The 23355-nt window shown below is 48.9% G+C and overlaps 1 pseudogene; it reads left to right on the top strand.

The window, feature by feature from the left end:
* The first annotated feature begins 13 nt into the window (after window positions 1-13).
* Window positions 14-3595, top strand: LOC138842573 (putative uncharacterized protein encoded by LINC00341; annotated as a pseudogene).
* The last annotated feature ends 19760 nt before the right edge of the window (window positions 3596-23355 follow it).

Genomic DNA, 23355 nt, shown 5'->3' with positions numbered 1-23355 from the left:
AGGTGGTCGGGCCATGAGCTGTGAGCACAGGCCCAGCATTAAATACATGGGCCCTTCTGTTCGGGAGCTTTCCCAGAAGCCCCACCCAGACACGTCTGTCGACATCTCACTGGTCAGAACTGTCACATGGTTCCCCTGCATCTCTCAGGAGTCTGGAAACACATCCTCCAACAAAATGGGCATCTCTTAGCAACAAGGAGGGGTAGAGTGGATTGGGGTGGCACTTAGGTGTCTCGGCCCCAGTCACCCTGACCCTCTCCATGTCTTGGTCTCCTGCTCTGTCAGCAGAATTTGGGGGTGTTCATCTTTGAGGGGTGAAAATGACCTTCCACCACTGCCCCCCACCTGCCTCCCCTGGTGACGGGGGGTCCCTGAGTTTTTCAAGTCCCTCTCCCTCCCCAAGGTGTCACAGCCATTCTCTCCACGCTCAGGACACTTCTAGGTCCACCTTCTTGCAAGACTTGGGAACAGGTAAATAAACCAAAATAAATCAAGTGCCCCGCTTGGCCAGAGTGTGTGCAGGGGCAACCCTCCACGCGCCACCCATCCTGGCCATGTAGGCTCAGGGATAAGCTTTTTAACACTTGTGTGTCTGTATCCAGCCTAGGAAATTTGTAGTTGCTTTAATTTCTTCTGGAACATGAGTTACTCCTGGGTGCAAATCCTGGAAAGAGAGGCTCTCTTGAGCGTTTCCAGGCTGCCCCCCTTCCCCCCATTTTCCAGCAAACCGCTGAGGCCTGGAAAGGGAACGTGGGAGGACACAGCCACAGGTGGCTCCCAGCGTCCGACTGACGGAGCCTCCAGCAGAGGAGCAGATTCAAAGGATTTAAATCATCATTTCTCCCTCGGTTTCAATTACAAGAGAAAGGCCTTCTATTCGTCAAAGTAAGCAAAAGGGGGAATTCATTTTTAAAAAGAAATTTAAAAGACAAAAGCTCATGGTTTAAAAACAGATCTCAAATCAGAGCACCCAGAGCCTGAAAGAACAGTCAGCCAGTTCAGCATCCTCCAGTGCCTGCCTTTTGGTTGTCATAGTAATGTGACAGCTGCTTACAGGTTGGTACCCAACCAGCTTGTTCAGTCAGGGGACAGTAGTCATACAGAGGAACCTCAGTTTCCCCAAGGGTCCCAGGCTTCCTTTCAGGAACGCTTACTTCCAAGCTCAGCCACCAGAGCACAGGGTGGCAGCCCCTCTTCCTATTCTGACGGAATTGGGAGGGAAGAAACAAACTGAGGACCTGCAAGATGGCCCTGACTCCTTCCAAAACCCTCACCATGGAGTCATGGTCTTGTTTTTAGATGCTGAAACCAGAGCACAGAGAGGGTTAGCAGCCTGCCTAAAAGCAACCAGCTTGTGAGCGAGTGGTTGATTCGGGACTTGTGCCCCGGGGTGATGGGCTCCAGGCCTCGCTGTGGAAATTCAGCCCCAGCTACTTTTCGTTTCCTTGGCAGGCCTGGGCCGCTGCTACTTGGGCAGCCGGTTAGCTAGTTGAGGGTAATGTTCCAGCGGAGGGGTTGCAGGGCTTCCTTCTGATGCCCACTGCCCCAGAGAGCTGACAACACCAGGGTGATGTGCTGGGGAACAGAGACAGGGTGCTTACCATCCCCTGGAAAAGCAGAAAGAGACCTCCTCTTGCAGGGCAGCTGGAGGGCAGAGCCGGCTTTGGGATGTCGCTGTTCTGATTCCTTCCACTGGAGAAAAAAAGAGGCATTTCTCTCCAGAGGCAGTGGCCTTGCATGTTTTAGAGTTTTACAGGCGAGGAAGAGGTGGACAGAGGAAGTTTTGTGTGAATGTGTGTGTACACATATATGTGCATGTGTGTGTATGTGTACTACGTGTTCATCTCCACCCAGAAGCACAGCTACGCAGCCCTTGTTTCCAGCCCTGGGCTTCCGGGCAACAGATACCACCAGCCTGTGGTCTCTGGGAACCTCAGGGTGACCATGCTGGACCCAGGATGTTTCCCCAGGTTCCAGCATTTTGTGCCTCTTATAGAAGCAACTGGTTGTTCCCCCGGCTGTCCTCCACACAAAGGGAAGGTCAGCTGACCCCCTGAGATCTCTGCCATCTGGAAACTCCCTCAGGCTGGTTTGGAAAACGATGCGCTCTCTTTTGCTCTGGCTAGCATGCAACCTGCGCGTAGAGGAGGACTTAGCTAAGTGGGTCCTAATTTGCCCATTTCTCTCTTGCTCTGTGTGTCTGTCTGTGTGTTTTAGAAACCAGTGACGTTCAAAGATGCTAAAAACCCAGGAAATGATCATTTAACAGCTTGCGGATAAATATATCTTGGTTTCTGTCCATTTTTCTGCTCTCAACCACTGTTTCTTAAAACACTTATGATCTAAGTATATGTGAACGTGCAGTTACTAGCTCTGCATTCTCTTTTCATTTATGTTTGATGGTGTAGGACTCCGCTGAGGAAGTGTCCGCTTTTATTCTTTTCACTTGCTTATTTATATTCATGCATGTTTTCTTTTAGAAAATGTTTAAGGCAAGATTTGAATGTATACATGGTCAACACAAGAATTGTGAGGGTAGAAATAACCTGTTTATTGATGTACACAATCTAGTTTTAACCAGTAAATGGATTGGCTAGTTTTAAAAGTTGCATCTAGAATCAAGAAAGAGAGAGAGAGGGAGAGGGAGGAAGGGAGGGAGAGAGGAAGGAAGAAAGAAAGGAAGGAAGAAAGAAACTAGTGATGTTCATAGCATTTGTTGAGCACCTAAAGTACCAGAAGGAGGAAAAATGGCAAGTTTCCAGTACCAGCTCTGGAGGAATGACCACTTTCCCCTCCATTTCCAGAAGACCAGCCCTCTCACTCCAAAGCAGGTGAGCCTGGTGGATTGGTTAGTTTCTCTCGTCACCCTCTAAAGGGAGGGCTCAGGAACCAGAGGGCACCAGACCTCCTCAGAACCCCACCTGGAGGCATCACTGCCTCCCTGCAGTCGGTCTGCCGTCAGTCAAGTCCACAGAGGCCAAGTCAGCCCATCTTTGCTCTTGAAGACCTGATGACACTAACCTAGTACTGACCAGCTAGCTATTCATGTTGGCTGGACTGGTCTAGTTAATGCACGGGGAGCCAGGCGAGGGCATGGTGGAGTGTGTGTGTGTGTGTGTGTGTGTGTATGTTTGATGCTGTGTCCGTGGGTTTTGTTGTCAAAAGCAAACTAAATTTTTGTCATTGTTTAAAATGTTCTGTTATGTAAACAGTAGACACAGGGACCATATCCACTCCCGTCATATTATTTGTGATTGTAAAACACACGTTTGCAGTAAGTTAAGCTTTCTGGAAAGGCAAGCAGAGTGGGAGCAAATGACTGTCTTGGAACATGTGTGTATTATCTTGGTTCATATCAAGTCCAAAGCCGGCCGAGAGCCTCCCCTGCCTTCCCTGCTCGGCGGGGGGAGGGACTCTAGTTTCTTGTCAGTGCTGTGTTTTAAAGTCATGTGAAGTTTTCATCCCCTTTCTGTTGTTCAAGTTGGAAGTAGCCATGTTCTCAAAGATGGTTTGACGTTTTCGCTATTGCTTTATGTTTTCTAAAACGTATCTACTTTATGTTTGGAAATAAAAATCTCTATTTTGGCCTATGAAACATTGTGTGCTTTGGAAGTTCTTTTTCTGAGGTAAAACGGTTTGTCGGAAGAGATTATAAGGAGAGAGATGCCATGTGGCTAAGGCCGACTCATTGTTAAATTCTGACTTCCGGGCAGAATGGAGGCCCGGTTTATTCAGGGGTTGAACTCAAGGCAACAGTGTCTCTCAATCCAATGTGCGCATCAAATCACCTGGGAAGCATCTTCATAAATTTTGGCAGCATCTCCCCAGACCTCCTGGGTCACAGTCTCAGGGGTGAGGGCAGGCCAAGCAAATTGTGGAAATTCCAAAATGCGTTCTGAGTAGAGAGATGGCCCCAGGCAGATCCAGGCTGCGGGGAGGTAACAGCAGGCCTGTCTCCCCAGATCAAAACCCCACTGTGACGGTTTGTTTAACAAACTGTTCTTAGGTTTGGGGATCTGGTTTCCCAACCGACAGTGCATTGGAAGCTGCAGCAGAGGGGACAGCAGAATCAGGAGAAGGGGAGTCCCGCGCCCAGGTTCGAGCAAAGGTCTAAGAAACCAGCAAGTGAACCCAGTTAATGAAGGCTCCTAACTAGGACCCTGGCTTGCCAAGAAAAGGAAAATTTAGGTCCAGAATCTGCTGACAAAGGCACGGATGTGTACTCCTCAGTCTAGAACACGTTCCATAAGAAGGATTTAAAACAGAAAGGGTCTGCCTCTTGCATAATTGATTCCCCAAGTTAAAAAAAACCTGCCATTGTTTTAATAATGCATGTAATACTTTTTCTAATCTGTTATCTTAAGAAAACTTCCTCACCTTTTGGGAGGAGAGAGAGAAGGACACCTCAGGCGAGAAGTGATGTGTCTGCAACCCCTTACTCCTAAAATGCTGGGATAAGGTAGAACAAGGTTCTAGACTCTGCCCCAGCCTCAGCGGCATCCAGAACCGTGAGTGAGAAAGACTTGGAACTTTCTAGATTTAGGATCAGGTTCCACTGCACATGCCCTGGAGTTCGACATTGTTGAAATCAGTAGCTGAGGGTTTTTTTTTCTTTGTCTTAACACACCTTACTTTAAATGTATTTTTTCTTTTTTAAAAACTTTTTTATTGAAATATAGTTGATTTACAATGTTGTGTTGGTTTCAGGTGTCTAGCAAAGCGATTCCATTATAATGCATACATATATATACACACACACACACACACACACACATATATTCTTTTTGAGATTCTTTTCCATTGTAAGTTATTACAAGATACTGAGTATAGTTCCCTGTGCTATACATCTGAGTTTTTGCCTTGGTAGAGCACCTCAGCAGACAAAGATCAGAGGATCAGACTGCAGCAAGAACAATGTTTGTTTGCTACAAGGAATTTACAGCTGGAAGAAGGGAGTCACCAGACATCTCAGGACCATTGACTAAAGTCTCAGCGTAATACCACATGCCCTCAAAGAATCCTTGTAGTCAAATGGCCGGGGATACGGAGGCCCCTCCCTCCTAATTGGTTGTCCAAAAAACTAAAGCATATCCTCTGAAGGGACAGAACTTTGCCTGCTGGGGTCCCTTGCCCCTTAGGTGAATATGGAATGGGTCACGGTGTAGCTGATTTTAAGCTTTGATTCGTGTAATGGAACAGTGTGCCGGGCATTGTTATAGTAACTAAGCACGGTGTACCTGTTTACTTCTGCAACGGAGACATCAAATCTTGGGTCAGAAACGTCAAGTGTTAAAACACTGACTCAGTGGCAAAACTAGATTCAGTCTCCTTCGTTTTAATTTCGCACCTTTGGGGGAATCCAGCCCACTGTGAAAGTTATATTAAACACACATACGGTTTCTAAATCTTTACAGAGCTCTCTCTCCTACTCCTGGCTGGGTGATTAACTCATTTTTATGACTATGGATTTTTTTTTTCCCCACAACCAGGCATGCTATGGAAGTAATTATCTTACCTCTGTTTTCATCTGTGGCTTCCAAGCCCAGCCGTGACATGTTTAATAGGAGAGATTCATCATCTTTCGTGGAAACCCCTTGGTGGGAACGTTACTCAGCTACTTGGCCTTGGCCTTTTCTGTCACTGTCTCGCCAACCCTGGCTCCAGCTGCTCCTGCAGTGACCTTTCTCCACTCTGCTTCCCCCAGCCATGCATCAAGAGGGTCCACGTGTTGGGGCTTCCATCGCTGGGATTTTGTACGGCCGTTGCCCTCTGGCATGCATCCTGGTCCCTGCTCCCGGCTTCCACTTGGTCTTCACTGTGGCTTCTGCTGTCAGTTTCTAACAGGAGGGCTCCTCTACCAATGGGCATCAAGGGAAATTGTTCCAAATTGTCCTGCCGCACAGCCCCTCTCACTTGGAGAGTGCGTGGTTCCCGTCCTCGAGCATCTGCAAATAATGGAGGTCCTTCTGCTTTGGAATGAGGTGATGGGAAGACAAAAGTAAAAATTTTTAAAAAAGGAAGCCAAATGGAATTTGGTGTCCTGGACTGCATCCTAGAACAGAGGACATTGGCCGAAAACCTGATGAAATGCAAATGAGGTCTGCAGCCCTGTTAATAAATCCGTGCCAGGGTTAATTTCTTGGTTTTGGCAAATGTCCCGTGGTAACGTGAGACGTGAGCCTTCGAAGGGATCAGGTGGAGGGTGTATGGGAACTTTGTGCTCTTTTTGCAATTTTTCTAAAATTATTCCTAAATAGATTTTATTTTTTAAAGTGTAGATTTTTATAGCCTTGGAAAAAAAAAATATGAGTGTTCGATTTTGCCCTTAACTTGCACCCTTAAAATAGGGATGAAGCTGTTCCAGGAGCAGGATTGGAGTCAGTCTGATCTATGTTTGGCTCCCAGCAACCGCATCTCCAAGATAATGGACCTTGAGAAAGTTCTTCAATCTTCCTGGATGATTCAAAGGGATGTGGTTGTGAGGATGAATGAGACAGTACTGAAGAGCTTGCACAGGGCTTGGCACAGAATAAACACAACAGTGGGAGCTATTTATTCAACTCTCATCCCAGCGGCTTCCTCAGTCATGCTAGGCAGGTTCAGAAGAAGTGTCTTGTTTTAGCCATCTGAACTTGGAGTTTCTAGAATACTTAATTTGATCCCAAAGTACTGCCTTGCAAGCACTGTGGGCTTGCAAGTGTCCTGGGGATACTTGTTGGGGGAGATTCTAGAATCAGTCAGGGTTCCGTTGCAGACAACAGAATCCACTCTAACTAGTCTGAGAAAAGGATTTATTATGAGGTATTCAGTGGCTTACAAAATTGTTGGAAAAGATTGAAGCAGTAGGCTGTAGTCTGAGATTCTAGGAGTAACTCTGGCCCTACGGCCACTCTGCCTCGTCCATGAGGGAGAAAGAGGCCCTCACCATGGTAAGAAGCTGCCGGACCAGGAAACTGCTGAGTGAAGAGTCTCATTGTCTCCACGGCCATCCTCAGCAGCAAAACAAATACCTGATGTCAGGCTGTCTGCTTGGTGCTTCCCTTCCATCCTGAGGGTTGTGCAGGAGAATCTGAGTGGGTGAAATCTAGGTCACATTTGGAATTGGCGGCAAAGGAGTCAGGAAATGTCATGTTATCTTTACCCTTTCTGCACTACAGGAAGGCATCTTGCAAGGCGTTTAATGGGTGATGAATGGACAAAATCCATTCGATGCCCCGCAGTCCACCCCTCTGGAGACTTAATATCTGTGCACACTCCCATTTCCGTATCTCAACTTCCAAATAGAAACCACAGCACGAATAATAAGATCACATTCCATCTAATGGAGCGACCTCTGTACAAACAGGTACATGCATAGCAACGTGTCACTAGTCAGCTTTCTTATTTCTACGCTCTATCAGTGTTCTTCAGTTTCATTCACAGTCTTGGCTTGATGTCCTGAAGTCTGCAAATTGAATTAAAAGTTTAAGCACCCCCATCCCTGCCACCATGCCCACATGGTTCATGAGTGGGCACAGGGGTAGCTGGGGAAAGAGACTGTGTGACGTCCATGGGATGGACTGCCTTGTCCACCTATCAGGAACCTCTTCTGCATGGACAGACTTTTGGTGAAAGTTTCTAGATACCACCCACACTCTTACACCCGAGATCCACTCCTAAAGGGCTCCCCACAAATCTCTTCCTCAAGCCCCTTTGTTATCAATCCCTAATCTTATTCTTTTCAAGCCCTTGATCATCCTTAAGTCAAGTTAAGAATTAAGGAAAGAATATTGAAGTAAAGAATATTATTGAACTCCTACCAAATATCAGGTATAAATGTGAACAAGACACTAACTTCCTGCCTTCCTGGAGCTTACTTTCTAGTACAGGCTGCTGCCCATCAATCCATGTAAATTTGTACTCCCAGCCACTTCTCCCAGGCAAAAGGGACCACAAAAAGTGCAGCTGAAACATGTGTGTGGGGCTCTCCCTTCCCCACTCTCTTTCATCACCACCCTCCAGCAGGGTTATAATCCTATAGAACTATACTTCTGGCTGGTTCCATCATATCTTCCAAGGCCAAACTCTCTACTCCAAAGACAACTGGTCATACGGGCCTCCAGGTGAGGCCATAGGGGCGTGGGTTGAGGGAGAGAGGGCTGTGCAGGTGTAGGTGCCCTGGGGTGTGGATCACATGTGCATTGGGCTCATAGGGGGACCAAATTGGACAGTGGGCAAGGACTTTGGGCCTAGGCACTCATCCAGCAACTGGGCAATGGCATTGGGATCAGACATTGTGTGATGGACAGGTGGGACAAGCAGCTGATGGGCTCATGGCCACTTGAGCACTGCCTCGCCATGGAATTTCTCTCCATTGACTCCTCTTGTGATGCTGAGATGCAGCCCCTCCTCTGAAAACACTCCATGATAGTCTCCTACACCAGGGGCCTGACCTCCCAATTCCAGAAGCCAATTTGTGACCATTGTTTTGCACCTTCTCACACAACGCCCACCCTTGTTCTTTGTTCCCTGTTCCCGTCTCTCTTCCACTGCCTCTGACCCTGTTGTCTTTGGTCCAGTTTCTGGTTCCATAAATTCAGATTCGTCTATTAGTTCTGATGCTTCTATCCTCCAAAACAGGGGCTAGCCTGCGAGTCAATTTCGGTTAATGATTTTTAAATTTTTAAATGGTTATCTGTTTAAATGGTTATGTAAGTACCTATGTAGTATCTTCAAGTGTGTCTCTTAGCCTGTTAAAGTCTAAAATATTTCCCATTTGGCAATTTAGAGAAGCATTTGTCAACTCACGCTTATGGTATTGCTTGCACAATTTCCCGCCCAGCTACTCCTCGTATCTGAGCTGTTCACACCTGCCAGTCCCACCCAGGTCCTTCTGTAAGACCAGCTCCCTGGCAGGCTGGCCCTGACCCCCCTGAAGGGGATCAGGGAGAAAGCACATTGGATCGGGCATCAGGAGAAATTGCTTCCAGCCCCAGCGATGGCCACCAACTTGCTTTGTGATTCTTGGCGACTCAAGTTGCCTCTCTGCTCCTCGGATCCCCTCCCTGTCAAGTGGAGATTTGGGTGTGAATGATTCTGGAGATCGCCCATGGCAACCTCTTCAAACCATCCTTCACATCATCACAAGGGACACGCAGAGAGAACAAGGCACCAGGCAGAGTCCAGAACCTCCAGATGGAGCCCACGATTCATCCTTCATGCCGGGGCCATGGACGATGAGCCACGCAGGCACACATGTACACACACACACACACACACACACACGACACACCCTTGATACATGCACGCACTTGCGCATACACGCCACACACACCTGCAGGCAGCATACACATACCACACACGCGCCAAACGCATGCCTAGATGCACACATACACTCACACCACAAACAGACACACACAGATGCAGACACACACCACGCACGGAGGCACACACCACACCAACAGATGCACAGACCCACATGGACACACGTGGCTTTTCATGGGTCGTTCAAGTGGGAACCCCACTGCAGTTCTGGGGCACATCCCTGGGGGGAGCCCTCCTTGACTCTCAGCCCAATTAAGTCAGCTCTTCAAGAAACCAGAAAATTAAAATTGGGGCCATTTCTCTGTTCCGGATATTGTGCATAATTTGAGGATTACTCTGGGCAAGGAAAGGAGAATGAATGGACTTCTGTCTCTTTTTTTTACAACTGGACTTGAAAAGAAAAACACTGCTGTGTGGGTTAAGGAGCGTTTTGGTGGGCGAGGTCCGGAGGGTTGGGTCCGGGAGCAATCAGAGCCGTGAGCACCCGCCAGCTTGCCTGCTGGGGTCGGGGAGGGGGTCAGAAACGCAGGGACTATAAAGAAAGAGATTGCATTTAATTAAAGAAACATCTTACAATCACGATTTTGCTGAAAGGTATGTCCAACCCCGACCAAGGGCTCAAGGAGCCAAACACAAAACGTGTAGTCAGGTTGCTAGAAAACCTCCCACAAGTTATATTTTAACCCGTGTCAAAACTCCAGTTGACACAGGAGTTGGGGAAGGGAGGGAGGGAGGCCTTTGTTTGATGGGTCATGCATACCAGGCTTAATAAAATGAAATAGTCACATTTTGCTTGACACCTTTACACACATTATTTGGTTCTTCCAAAAGACGTCAAAGGTATTATTGTGTCTAACCCCGAAGACTATTTATTGGGTGTAGAAGAAAGAACAAGACCTTAAGGTTAATAGGGCAGAACTGGAGGATCTTGGACAAAATCTCTTAGCCCAGAGGTATCTGATAGGTTACTTGAATGACTGCCCAAAGCACTGTGTTAAGAAGGGCTCTGAGGGTGTAATTAAACAAAGACCTCCAAGAGCTCATGGGGGTGGTGAGGGGGGTTGGTTATGGGAGGGGATGGGGGGACTCACATTTGCATTGTTTTCTTAAGCCTTAGTTTCTTTACCTGTAAAAGTGAAGGGATTGCCCTCAATCTGGCCTCATAAACTCACGTGCATGCAGAATCCAGACAGGAAGCCCAAGTGAGAGACGAAACAAAGTGTAAAAGATATCGTGAAGGAAGGTTCTGGGGACGCTGTCCAGTTGTTGTCATGTGGGTATGCGAGCTTTGGGTCCCTGCATCTGACACTTTCGAGATCATTCGAGATTTCAGATTTTAATGTTTAAAAAGAAATACAATTTTTAAGTGGCAATTAATCTGAATACTTAAAAAATACCTGTGCAAACTGTGTGTGTGTGTGTGTGTGTGTGTGTGTGTGTGTGTGTCTTTCATCTGGATGTGGCCCCAAGACTTCACTTTGCATCCTTTGGTCTAAATAGTCCCAAAGATTCCTTTTAGTTCAAAACTTCTAAAAGTCTGTGTGGAATGCAGATCCACAGACCATGTGCATGTGACATATTTCTCAGTGGACCCATTGTTCTAAACCTGGTCCCTCATCCACTCGGCCTGAGATCAATTTGAGCACCTACTACGTGCCCATCACCAAGCTTTTACAAACATTATTTCACTCAAGCTCTACAATGGCTCTTGCAGCTAGCTCCTCTCTCGTTTTTTGTGACAGAAGACACAGGCTCAGAGAGGTTACAAATTTGCCCAAGGTTGCACAGCACATAACAAAATGAAAACTTACTCCTTGGTGATTTTTCAAGCTTTTGGGGTTTTTGGGTGGAAATTCCCTGACATAGTCAGCACTAGTGGAAAAACACTCTTTGATAACTAGCACAGAGCTAGCAAGGACTTGAACCCAATGTCACACATTTCCAGTGCTCAGAGGATTGTAACTCGATCCTCTTCAGTGAATATCCCTGTAGGCCTTATCAGGGCTGGGCGGGTACCAGAGGCCCCTGGGCAAGCAGTCCCTTGGCTGCCTTCCAGCCCATAAATTGTCCTAAATGGCCTCCTGGTTTTGGCTGTTGGCTGAAGGTGGGAGACATAGGGAGGCCCTGAAAGGCAGTATCTTTCCCATCTGTTCCACGTTATGATGCTGTTAAATATTTTATGCTCTCCATTGTCTCAACAAATAAAAGCAGAACTAATCTCTTTAAGTTTCCTTGACTGACATCACTGGTGATTAAACAATGTAGTTATTTTCCCATAACTGAAGAGGACTGCTTCTTCAGGAGGTTTGGAAAGAGAATGGGCTCTCCCCCACAAAGCTCAGCGAGAAGCCTCCCGATGCTGGCAAGGTAGAATAAAATGACATCTGTAGAGGCGGGGATGAGAGAAGCTTGGCAACTGTTTCAGCCTTGGAGATGAGACTTCGAGGAGACGAAAGACGTTCTGGATGTCCATCCATCCGTCCAGCCAGCCAGCCAGCCTTTTATCCCCATTGCTGGAAGGGGCCCACGAGCCAAGGGATGCACATGGCCTCTAGAAGCTAGAAAAGGAAAGGAATTGATTCTCCTCTACAGCCTTCAGAAGGAACACAGCCCTGCTGACACCTTGATTTTAGCCCAATTTTCAAACTTACTTTGAATTTTAGTAAGATTATTAAGCTAACTATTAAGATAAAAAATTCTGTCTTATTTTAAGCCACCAAGTATGTGGTAGTTTGTTACAGCAGCCATAGGAAAGTAAATCACAGCCTCACAGGAGCATTAAGTGAGCTAATAGATAAAAAGCACAGTGCCTGACACACAGCAAGTGCTCAAAACATAGTTTCTCTTGTTTTTATCGTTACCACTTTTAGGACGTGCTGTCCTCCAAGATGCAGTCAGCCTAGTGGGGGACAAGAGCACATGCATAACTTGATAAGACCTGGATAAAGGGAAGGTAAAGAGAAGCCCTGAGGGTGAGTAAGCACTGCTGCCTGAGACTAGCCCTGGGAGCTCCAGGGCTACAGAAGGGTGAGGGGGCACCTTATCCTCTTATCCTAATGTCATGGGTGATGCCTGAGCATCTCAGCCTGATCCACAGCAGCTCGCAGGCCTGATGGAGAAAAGAACTCTTCATACTCTGAGGGGGGGCTTCTTTCTGGGCAAACCATCCTTCCACACTCCCTGCAGTTTACAACGCATTCCGTCATGCGCTGACATATATATATATTTTTTTTTTTTTTTTGCGGTACGCGGGCCTCTCACTGTTGTCGCCTCTCCCGTTGCGGAGCACAGGCTCCGGATGCACAGGCTCAGCGGCCATGGCTCACGGGCCCAGCCGCTCCGCGGCATGTGGGATCTTCCCGGACCGGGGCACGAACCCGTGTCCCCTGCATCGGCAGGCGGACTCTCAACCACTGTGCCACCAGGGAAGCCCTTCGCTGACATATTTAAATCACCTTTAATCCTCAAAATCATCCTCTCTTGTTTCCTAAGCACTATTTTTGTTTCAAAGTGGAAATAACACATTTTTTTCTGATTAAAAATGTAACGCATGATCATTGAAACAAATCTGGTAGACAAAGAAGGTGCAGTTCTGTTATTTTCTAAAACAATACTCGCTATAGATGGATTGAGTGTCCCGAATCATCACTCTCCCTCTATCCTCTCCCTCGGGCATGTCACTTATCAGGACCCTCCCACTGCCACTCTGGCTGGGTTGCTGTCCATGCCTCAGTTCTCAGCTTGGCCAGGTGACCTGTTTTGACCACTGGGATGGAGGCAGACGCGATGGTAAGCAGAGGCCTGAAGTACTTGAACCTCTGCCATCTCCACGGGAACATGCCTAGGCTAGCCAGCAGGAGGATGAGAGTCTTGCGGCCAGGGTCCCGCGTGGTTCCAGCTGACGGTCAGCTGACATTGGGCCTGTGAGTGAGCCTAGCCAAAACTAGAAGGACCACCCAGCTGAGCCCAGTCTAAGTCACTGACCCCACCTATTCACCGGCCATATACATGCTGATTGTTCTGAGCAGCTGGAGTTGGGGGATAGCTTGTCACATTCCATTATTGTTGTAATAGATGATACAGAATAATAATTACAGCAACTCCCAATGACATGGACTGAGGACTATTACATGCTGGGCTCGGTACTGAATCCTTTTAAGCATCAGTGTTTCTTGCTGACACACCTGGGTGATAATCACCTAGAAGCTTGTCAGAATGTCCCAGAGCCCCAGTTTAGTTTTACTTAATGAGAAAACAAACAAACAAACAGACAAAAACCTAATGGGCCTGAGAACCTGCATTTTAACCATCTCTCCCTTTGATTCTTGTGCACCCTGATATCTGGGAACCATTAACATTCATTATCTCATTTCAGCTTCACAGCCTCCCCACAAGACAGAGATTCTCATGCCCATTTTACAGACGAGGGAAGTGAGGCTCAGTGAAGTTACTTCTGTGAGTTTGAGGTGGAGCCTGAACTTGAACCCAAGTGTCATGACAGTCAAAGGTAGGCTCTCTATCAGTCAGCACCCACCACCATGGGGTGGCTCCGTGCAGCCCCGCCCTCGGCCTGACATTCTGGGGGCCACCTCTGGGGACCAGGGATAAGTGTTGTTCTGGGTCCCCCCTGAAGCTGGGCCTGCTCTGGACAGAGGAAGAAGCGTCAGGGGATTGATGAAGTTGGCTTTCTTTACTGAACTGGAAATTGCTGTTGAATAAAAGCAAAAATATTTAATTACCTACAGTGACTACTCTTTGCATAACAATTTGGAGTCCAGATTCAACATGGAGTAGGCTTAACACAGACACAGCACTTGGGTCCACATCCAGTGCCTCCCTAACTTAAGGCAGCTGTGCCCTCCCTCCAAGACTGGCTTCCCAGTCCGCCCTGAAGAGAAGAAGTCTTTTACCGTTTCATCCTCGCCTACGGTGCTTCCAGGTGACGAGAAGTGCCAGGTACCTGTCCACAGCCTTCTGACACCACTAATGGCCCGAGGTTAAAACTCTCACCTCTTGGGCTTCCCTGGTGGCACAGTGGTTGAGAGTCCGCTTGCCGATGCAGGGTACACGGGTTCGTGCCCCAGTCCGGGAAGATCCCACATGCCGCGGAGCGGCTGGGCCCGTGAGCCATGGCCGCTGGGCCTGCGCGTCCGGAGCCTGTGCTCCGCAACGGGAGAGGCCACAATAGTGAGAGGCCCGTGTACCGCAAAAAAAAAAAAACCTCTCACCTCTTGGGCTTCCCTGGTGGCGCAGTGCTTGAGAGTCCGACTGCCGATGCAGGGGACATGGGTTCGTGGCCCGGTCCGGGAAGATCCCACATGCCGCGGAGCGGCTGGGCCCGTGAGCCATGGCCGCTGAGCCTGCGCGTCCGGAGCCTGTGCTCCGCAACGGGAGAGGTCACAATAGTGAGAGGCCCGCATACCGCAAAAAAACAAAAAAAAACAAAAAAAAAAACCCTCTCACCTCTTTGCTATGAAAGACCCTTTGAGAAAACAGCCCCCACTGCCTGAGGTGAGAGGCGCTGGTTTCCTCCTGCCGTTGCCTGCTCCCCATTGCTCCCCGAACTGCAAGTTTCTGGGAATACTGTGAACGGTTCTCTCCATCACTTAGAACCCTCTGCCTAGATTTTCCCTCTTCTAAGTTCAGGGCAGAAGAGAGGCAGCCACCTTGCACGACACCCATCTCTGCTCGGCACAGGAGGGCTGCGTCTTGCCCGCCTGGGGTGCTTTTCCTGACCTGCCCATGAAATGGTTGCAGGCGACGGATCATTTCTTGGGAAAGCTCTCTAGCGTTTAACTCAACCCCTCCTCTGAGAACTATTTCTGGGGAACCTGCTATTTCAAGGGGCCTGTCTCCTGCATCTAAACACTTGAAAGACGGCAACAGAACCGTGAAACAAATTCCGCGGGAGTTTCTTCAGCTGGGTGGAAATTTGAAATGGTTTAGCCTTTGGGAGACGGGAAGTTGCCTTGGGGTGGCTGGCGTTTGGGGGTCAAGAAGATGACAAGACATAGAAATGGAAAGAAAGACAATGGCCAGGTCACGAATAGCGAAGTGACAAACAGAAATCAACAGCAGTAATAGAAGAGCTAATTCTTTCCTTGTGCTCACCATCTGTCAGGTTATGTGTATTAACTCAGTCAATCCCCACAATGCCTCTGGGAGGCAGGCACTGTTACTATGCCCATTATACAGATCACAAAACTGAGGCTGCCTTGGTTCCTGCCCATTTCTAAGCTAGATCTTCTAGCCTTTTCTTATTTTTAAGGAATGTTCCTCCACGCCTACTCTATCCCTCCTATATGTTGCCTTTTGGGGGAATGTTAGCCAGAATTGACTTCTGTCGTTTGCCACCAGAGGTCCTAACCAGTGTGGGGCAAGCTGAGGAGCTGCCCCTTGTTCCAATAATTGGATCTGTGTTGACTCTGCAGCACGTGGGTCTGCCCCCCAGATCCCAAACCTCTTCAGTCTCCAGGTCCCCCGAGCCTCAACCAGGGACAATTTTGCCCCTCCCAGCCCTGGGAGCATTTGGCAATATCCATCCGGAGACATTTTTAGTTGTCACGACTGGGGCCACTGTATTATGTACTATTATGGGCATCTAGTGCGTGGAGGGCAGGGATGCCGCTAAACGCTCTGCCACGCACAGGACAGCGGCTCACCACAAAGAATGATCCAGCCTTGAATGTTGACAGTGCCAAGGGCGTGGACCTCTGCTCCTGCCTGACTCGTCTCGGTCCCTAGTGTGACAGTCTGACTTCTGAGTCCCCCGCTTTGATTCCTGCCTCCACGTATGGCCACCTGCTCCCCGTCACCCTCATCGCACGCCATGGATCACGTGGATATCCTCTCACCACCCACAGTGTGTCCCCTCCCAGCCCACCTGCCCTCCCCCAGTGCCAACCTTGCCACACGGGCCCGGCTGCTCCCAGGTCTTGGCAAGACCAGCTGCAGTCACCAGGCTCTGCCCAGACGCAGAAAAGACCCCCCACCAGGACGGGATCTTCTCCCTCCAGGACACAGTGTCTGGCTCAAGACAGAGCGACCACCCACCCTGCACGCTGCTGCCGCCACTCGCTTCCCAGGCATCCAGGGGCCAAGTTCCCTGGAGTTCTGGTACGGGGGCGAAGCCGGCAGTAGAATGAAAAGGCTCGGTGACCCATGCCTAAAAATAAAAATATTATTCAGTTGTCATGTCTGACAGAGCGCCTGACGCAGAAGGCAAACCCATGGCAACGGGATAAACACACTGGAAACCTTTTCTCTCGGGGGAATTAGAATAGATCTCAGCTCGGCCTTCTGGAGACGGAGCCCGAACTGGCCCCTCCACAGCTCTCTGGTTCCTGGGCTTGGGTGGGGTTACGGTGGGAACGGGGAAAGGAGAGGGCAATGGGCCCCCTCGGCTGGCCCCGTTTGTTGGGGATTCCACTGCTTTTGGGTGGAAAGCAGCTTCGGAAGTGGATTTCCATTAGAACAGGACCTGGAGGGTAAACACGGACACTCCATTCTCATCCCCATTAAAGATACCCTCTTCTCTTTTATACTCATGGGAATATTTGGGCTCTCGACTAGCCAGACAGAGTTCCCCCTTTGTTCCCCCCAATACTCTCCTGCCTTTAGGTCTTCTGTTCATTGCCTTGTCCAAAGCATCCTTCTCTGCCATCTCTGCACAGTAGCATCTGACCCATTCTCTGGACCCAGTTAAAATGTCACTTCCTCCAGGAAGGCTTTCAAGATGTTTTCCCTCTGTCAGCCCCACCGCAACCATCTGCAGACGGCCGAGGCCTTTATCCACCCAGGCTTCCCAGGGCACTTTACAAATCTTTATATTGTGCCCCTTATCTCAGCAGGGTGGAGCCAGGCCAGAGAGCTCAAATCGCAACTCTGCTCCTAAGAAGTTGTGTGACCTGGGACATTTAGCCTCTCCATGCCTTAACTTCCTCACCTGGAAAATGGACCCATGCCTACCTGGTAGGGCTGTTGTGATTTTAAAATGGCAAAAGGTAAGGAATGGCCTACACAGAGCAGCACCCTGAAAATGCCTGCTGTCATTATTAGCACCTTCAGGCCGAAAGAGCCTGTGCTCTGCAGTCAGACCTGGGTTTGAGGCTGGCTTCACTACTCAGTGGGTTTTAGGAGTTAAATCATGCTGCCCCCTAAAATACATGTTGAAGTCCTAACCCTCCGTACCTCAGAATGTTACCTTTGTTTGGAAATAGGGTCGTGGCCGATGTAATTAAGATGCATTCACGATGGGGTAGGATGTGTTCCTAAGCCAGTGTGCCTGGTGTCTATAAGAAGACGATGTGAGAACACACGAGAAGATGGCCCTTGATGATGGAGGCAGAGGTTGGAGTCGGGCATCTACAAGTTGAGGGACGCCAAGGGATGCTGGAAACTCCCAGAAGCTCGGAGAGAGGCAGAGAACGGATTCTGCCTTGCAGGCCTCCACAGAAACCAGCCCTGCCGACACCCTGATTTTGAACTTCTGGCCTTCTGAACTCTACGAGGATATAGCTGTGTTCTTTTAATCCACCCCCACGTGTGGTACTTTGTGACAGCAGCTCCAAGACACTAAGACAACGGCACTCACCTCTCAGCTTTGCTCCCTCTGCTATAAGCAGGGCTTAGATGTGAAAGCTCTGGGCATCTAGTAGGTGCTGAATTAATATTTAGGGAATCTGGACTCAACCACCTTCAGAAAAAGGAAAACAGAGGTGGGGAGATATGTGTATTCCCAGCCCAGACTAAAGGGAGGCCACGTGGACCCCAAGTGAGAAATCCAATCAACAATGTCCGCTATCGCACTTCTGCGTGTGTTTATACTCTGACACCTTTCATGGCGGTACCAGGACACTCACCGGACAATAAGATAGAAAAAGAACCTGCCAGATAAAGTACAGCTAGACTAGAAATATGCGGAGGGGGAATAAATACCTCTGAAAACCCAGGAGTCCTGCCAACCTCCACCCGCAGGAGAGGTGGCGAGGAGGTCAGCTGCTATTTTTATTTGCCCAGCTTCCCTTCCCACGTCTTCTTTTTTTAAACATTTATTTATTTAATTTATTTATTTTTGGCTGCATTGGGTCTTTCTTGCTGCGCGCGGGCTTTCTCTAGTTGTGGCTACTCTTCGTTGAGGTGCGCGGGCTTCTCGTTGCGGTGGCTTCTCTAGTTGTGGAGCATGGGCTCTAGGCACACAGGCTTCGGTAGTTGTGGCTCGTGGGCTCAGTAGTTGTGGCTCGCGGGCTCTAGAGCACAGGCTCAGTAGTTGTGGTGCACAGGCTTAGTTGCTCCGCGGCGTGTGGGATCTTCCTGGACCAGGGCTCGAACCCGTGTCTCCTGCATTGGCAGGCGGATTCTTAACCACTGCGTCACCAGGGAAGTCTCCCCACCCCACGTCTTATTAAAATAGGATCATCCTTCTTTGAACTGCTCTGTCCTCCAGGCACGTGATTCTGGTACAGCTGCCAACCAGCTCCTGGTGGCCACGTGGTCCAGACCTGGGCAATCTGTACCTCCCATCTCTCTGGCCATCCTGGGGCAATGCTACGAGAAATGCAGGAGACCCAGTTTGACCAGTCCCCAGCTGGGATTCTCCATACAAAGGCTGGGAGGGAAAAGGCCTCCTTTACCTCAAGATGGCTGAGCCGGGATGACTCTCACCTGGAGGTTTCTGCAGCTACGACCCGTTCCTCCTACTGGGCGGAGCAGCTCACCTGGAGTGGAAAAACTAGGTTCCATACAAGGAGAAGCACACAGGTGTGCGTGTGTGTGTGTGTGTGTGTGTGTGTCCCAAAGAGAGAGACAGAGGGAAACGGAGGCCTGATGAAGGGACATTATTTTAGTCCCTAGGCCAGCCCCATTCATGGACTCTGTTACACAAGCCAATCCACCTTCATCTTTACTTTAAGCAGTTTGAGCTAAGGTTCTGCCACCCACCATGAGAAAGTCCTGCTCAACCCAGTGGGGCTGGTAGACAGGAAGGATATCCATCCGGGAGGTCTCTAGGCCCAGGGACCCCCGGACGTCTAAGGAAGAAGGGTTGGGCGCCCCAGTGGGGCTGCGGGGTTGGGCTTGCCTGGGGGTGTTTGGTGTAAATCCCAGGAAGGCGAGCTTTACAGAAAGGCCGGCTGGTCATCCAGTGAGGCCTCCAGCTCTACCCGTACTTCCCAGAGCCGCCGCCTCCCCTCCCCTGCTGGCCTTTTGCCCGCACTGCCATCTTAGGTACCTGTGGAGCAGAGATGCTGGCTGATTTGCTTTCTGGGGACAGATCCAGAGCACAGAGGGGGAGATTGGCCTCAGAATAGAAGAGGGATGTCTCTTCTGCTAAGACAGGTGAGTGGGCAGGTGGGGGTCAAGTGACCACTGCTAGACTAGACGTGGGCTGTAGGTGTGCAGAGGCCTGGGCGGGATGGAGTGGGAAAGGGATCGTAGCTTAGCAGACGTGAGGAAGAGCAGAAAGCCTGGGACTTGGGGCCCTGTGTCCCCAGCCCAGCAGGCGCATGCCCTCTCCTCCCTCAGGCCTCTGCCCCACTGTCCCCTTGTCCTAGCAGCCTTTCTGCCACCCCTTCTCAAATAGCACCCCACCGTCACACAGCAGACCCCTGACGTGCTGGGGTTTTCTTTATTGCTCCCGTCACCCCCTGCCCTACAGGTTCATCTGACGCTACCTTTATCTTCCCGCTACACTGTAAGCCCCCGGGAAGACAGGGACTTGGTTCCGTTCGGTGGTGAGAGCTCAGAGCCTGGCACCGTGCCTGGCACGTGACGGGCCTCCAGGATTTGTTCTTGGCAAGGCTGGCAGGAGGTGGCACGGGGCCTCGTAGGCTGCAGGGAGCGGCCTGGGCGGATTCCACACGCCAGGCCTGAGCCAGTTCAGGGATTTGACAAGGCCCCCCTGGCTGCTGGTGGGGAGGGAGAGTTGGAGGGGCAAGATGGGAAACAGCGGGGGTGGAGGGGGGCCCTGTTAGGAGGTTATTCCCACAACCCAGCGAGAGAGAAGCGTTGAGTTCGGACTCCAAAGGCACGGAGCCAGACTCGCAGTTCGGCTGGAGGGTCCACTGGCGCTCCTGGCACACACTCTCCTCCCTCCTGGCACACACACCGGCCCAGGGCAGGGCCGGACTTACTGTGGGAGAGGCGCAGGATGGAGACACAGAGCCTGGCTCTGAAACGCCTGGGCCTGGGGGTGGAGGCGGGTGGAAGCAGAGAAGGGAAACTGAGTCCTGCTCCCTGGTGCTTAAAAGCAGCAAATTGCCCTCTGCCTTTCGCTACAGAGCAATCCATGCTTGCTGCCAGGTCAAGACTCTTTCTTGTGCCTCCCCAGCCCTCAATCTGTTCAATCATATGAAAACTGTGGGATGGCTCAGACTCCTAAAAGCAGCAGATGATCTGCTGTGAGATGTTCCCTTCCCCCAGCGCTTTCACATACAACTAGGACTGAACATGAGGCTTCCACCACCCCTGCCTACCTCTTTTCTACGTGGGAGCCATGGACACAGGCAGAACTGGCCCAGTCCTATCTTGACCCCATTTGATCTTGCACAACCCCTTGGGGCTCCCAGTCCCTCGCCTGTGATCCCCCTTGGGGTTGCTGTAAAGACAAACTGAAGCCCGGGGCCAGGTGCAGAGAAAGTGACCGGTGAATGTTCGTTTACTCTTCCCCCTCGGCCTGCCTTTAAAGGCTGGGACCATCTCGGCTCGGGAGAATCAGCCTGGTCCCCAGTCCAGAGATGGAGCTGAATGACGCTGGGTGAATTGAATTGACTCAGGACACAAACCACCCAGAGAACACAATTCGATAAACTAATCCTATTTTGGAAGCTTCTGCTTCCCTAATTGTAGGGAAACCAAGATATTGCACTTTGATGACCCTCTCCTCTTCCCCAAGAGTTGTAAATCCTGCCAGCAAGTGCTCAGATAATAAATGTTTTCCTTGTGAAGTTTTAGCCTTCCCTTGAACAATAAAGGTGAACTTTTGGCCTCACTTATCACATTTCATGATAGAGTCAGGCCTCACTGATGGGCCGGTTTGGAGATCATAGAAACATGTGTTCAAAAGCAGAAGATGATACCCACTCATCACAAGGGCTTCAAACGGGAGAGTTCCATGCAATATAAAATCCCCACTTCACTTCCACCACTGATAAAACTTCCTTAGAAACTCAAATCTGATTTGGGCCCCAAAGGAGAAAATTAAAACCAGAAACTGAGACATGAGTACCATACTCTGTTCTGTTGGTTTGGGTTTTGTATGTGCATTTTAGAAGAAAGAAATGCACATATCCTCCTGTTAGGATTCTACTTCCAACAAGGTTAAACTCAGGAGTCATTATTCCCAATAGCAAAAACGTGAGTTTAGAGGCTTGGAGATATTTTACAGAGGTGCATAAAGTTTTAATGTTATGAATAGGAGAAGAGGACAGTGTTCACTTGAACAGACGCCATCTGTCTTGTTTGTCCCTGTATGCCCCAGCCCCCGAAACAAGGCTTGCCCACAGTAGAGGCTCACCCAGTATTTGCCCACTAAATGAATTAAGCCACAATCATAAATATCATCACCAGTTTGGCCACTCTTTTAGATTCACAGTGAACTTCGCTCGCTACGTCAATGGAAAGCCCTAAACAATTCAAGTCCAGTACGTCTGGGCTTCAGAACAGACATTCACCCAAAGGAAAGTACTTGGGAGTTGTTCATTTCCTATGAGAGCCCAAGTCAAACTCTGGCTCTCCCATATCTAGGCTAAACTTGCCGCCCTACTGTGGGTTAGTTGTCTTTTCATTTGAGGAACATCACACACACAGGGAAGCCGCTGCCTCCAATTTGTTCTTTGTCAGTTACATGTAGGCATCTCACCTTCAGAAATACTCTACGAAATTCCTTGGAAAAGTTCGAAGTCAGGAATCTATTCATTTCTAGTTGTGTATTAGAAAAAGCATAGGATTGGGATCTGCACTGAGAAGAAATTGCTAGAAGGGGAATCAAAACAGTAATATTGGAACAATCAGAGTGATGGAAAGAGAAAGACAGATAAACGTTGGGGGAGGAACAGTCAGAAAATTCAGACAGCTGGATACATTTTTTTTTTAATTAATTTATTTTGGGGGGCTTTGTTGGGTCTTCGTTGCTGCACATGGGCTTTCTCTAGTTGCGGCGAGCGGGGGCTACTCTTTGTTCCGGTGCATGGGCTCCTCATTGGGGTGGCTCCTCTTGTTGTGGAGTACGGGATCTTGGCGCGCAGGCTTCAGTAGTTGTGGCACATGGGCTCAGTAGTTGTGGCTCGTGGGCTTAGTTGCTCCGCAGCATGTGGGATCTTCCCGGACCAGGGCTCAAACCCATGTGCCCTAGCATTGGCAGGTGGATTCTTAACCACTGAGCCACCAGGGAAGCCCTGGATACCACATTTTAAAATATTACATGAAAACAACAGAAGAAGAAGGTCTGCAAATTGAGAAGAGTTATCTGAACCATAGTCCCTTGAAAAAGTTCATGGAAACTAAATTAACATTAAAATGAGCAATCAAAAATTATCTTGGAAAATCCTATACCAAGTTAATATAAGAAGAAAGAGAATAAGGAGAACAATATACCTACAAACAATGAAGCATACAAGAAAGACATGCTCAGAAAATAGGTCAAAACTGAAACCTACTATTATTTTTTAAAAAACTAAGTCATTCATAATATGATACAAGACACAAAAATATATAAATTATATTTCAAAAACCAAAAAAAAAAAGAGACAGAACTCAAGAATTGGAAATAGAAGGAAAAACCATTTTAGAAATGAAGACAAAAATGGGAGAAACCACAGCAAACAACATGCCAGAACGTGGCTTAAGGGAAATAGAAGATAAGATGCAGATAGATTTTTAAAATATGAAAAAGAAGAAAGAGGAAAAGAAGATTTGATAGGAGGTGAAATAGTGGAACTAGGCAAAGAAAGTACAATATACAGATAATGGGAGACCCTACAAAAGAAAACCAAAGCAAGAATATAGAAGAAATACTAAAAACCATAATTCAAGACACATTCCTGAAAGAAAAAGATT

This window comes from Globicephala melas, chromosome 2, assembly GCF_963455315.2.
Source record: "Globicephala melas chromosome 2, mGloMel1.2, whole genome shotgun sequence".
Taxonomy (NCBI): Eukaryota; Metazoa; Chordata; class Mammalia; order Artiodactyla; family Delphinidae; genus Globicephala; species Globicephala melas.
The sequence above is the reverse complement of the archived record's forward strand: the minus strand, read 5'-3'. Positions and strand labels throughout refer to the sequence as shown.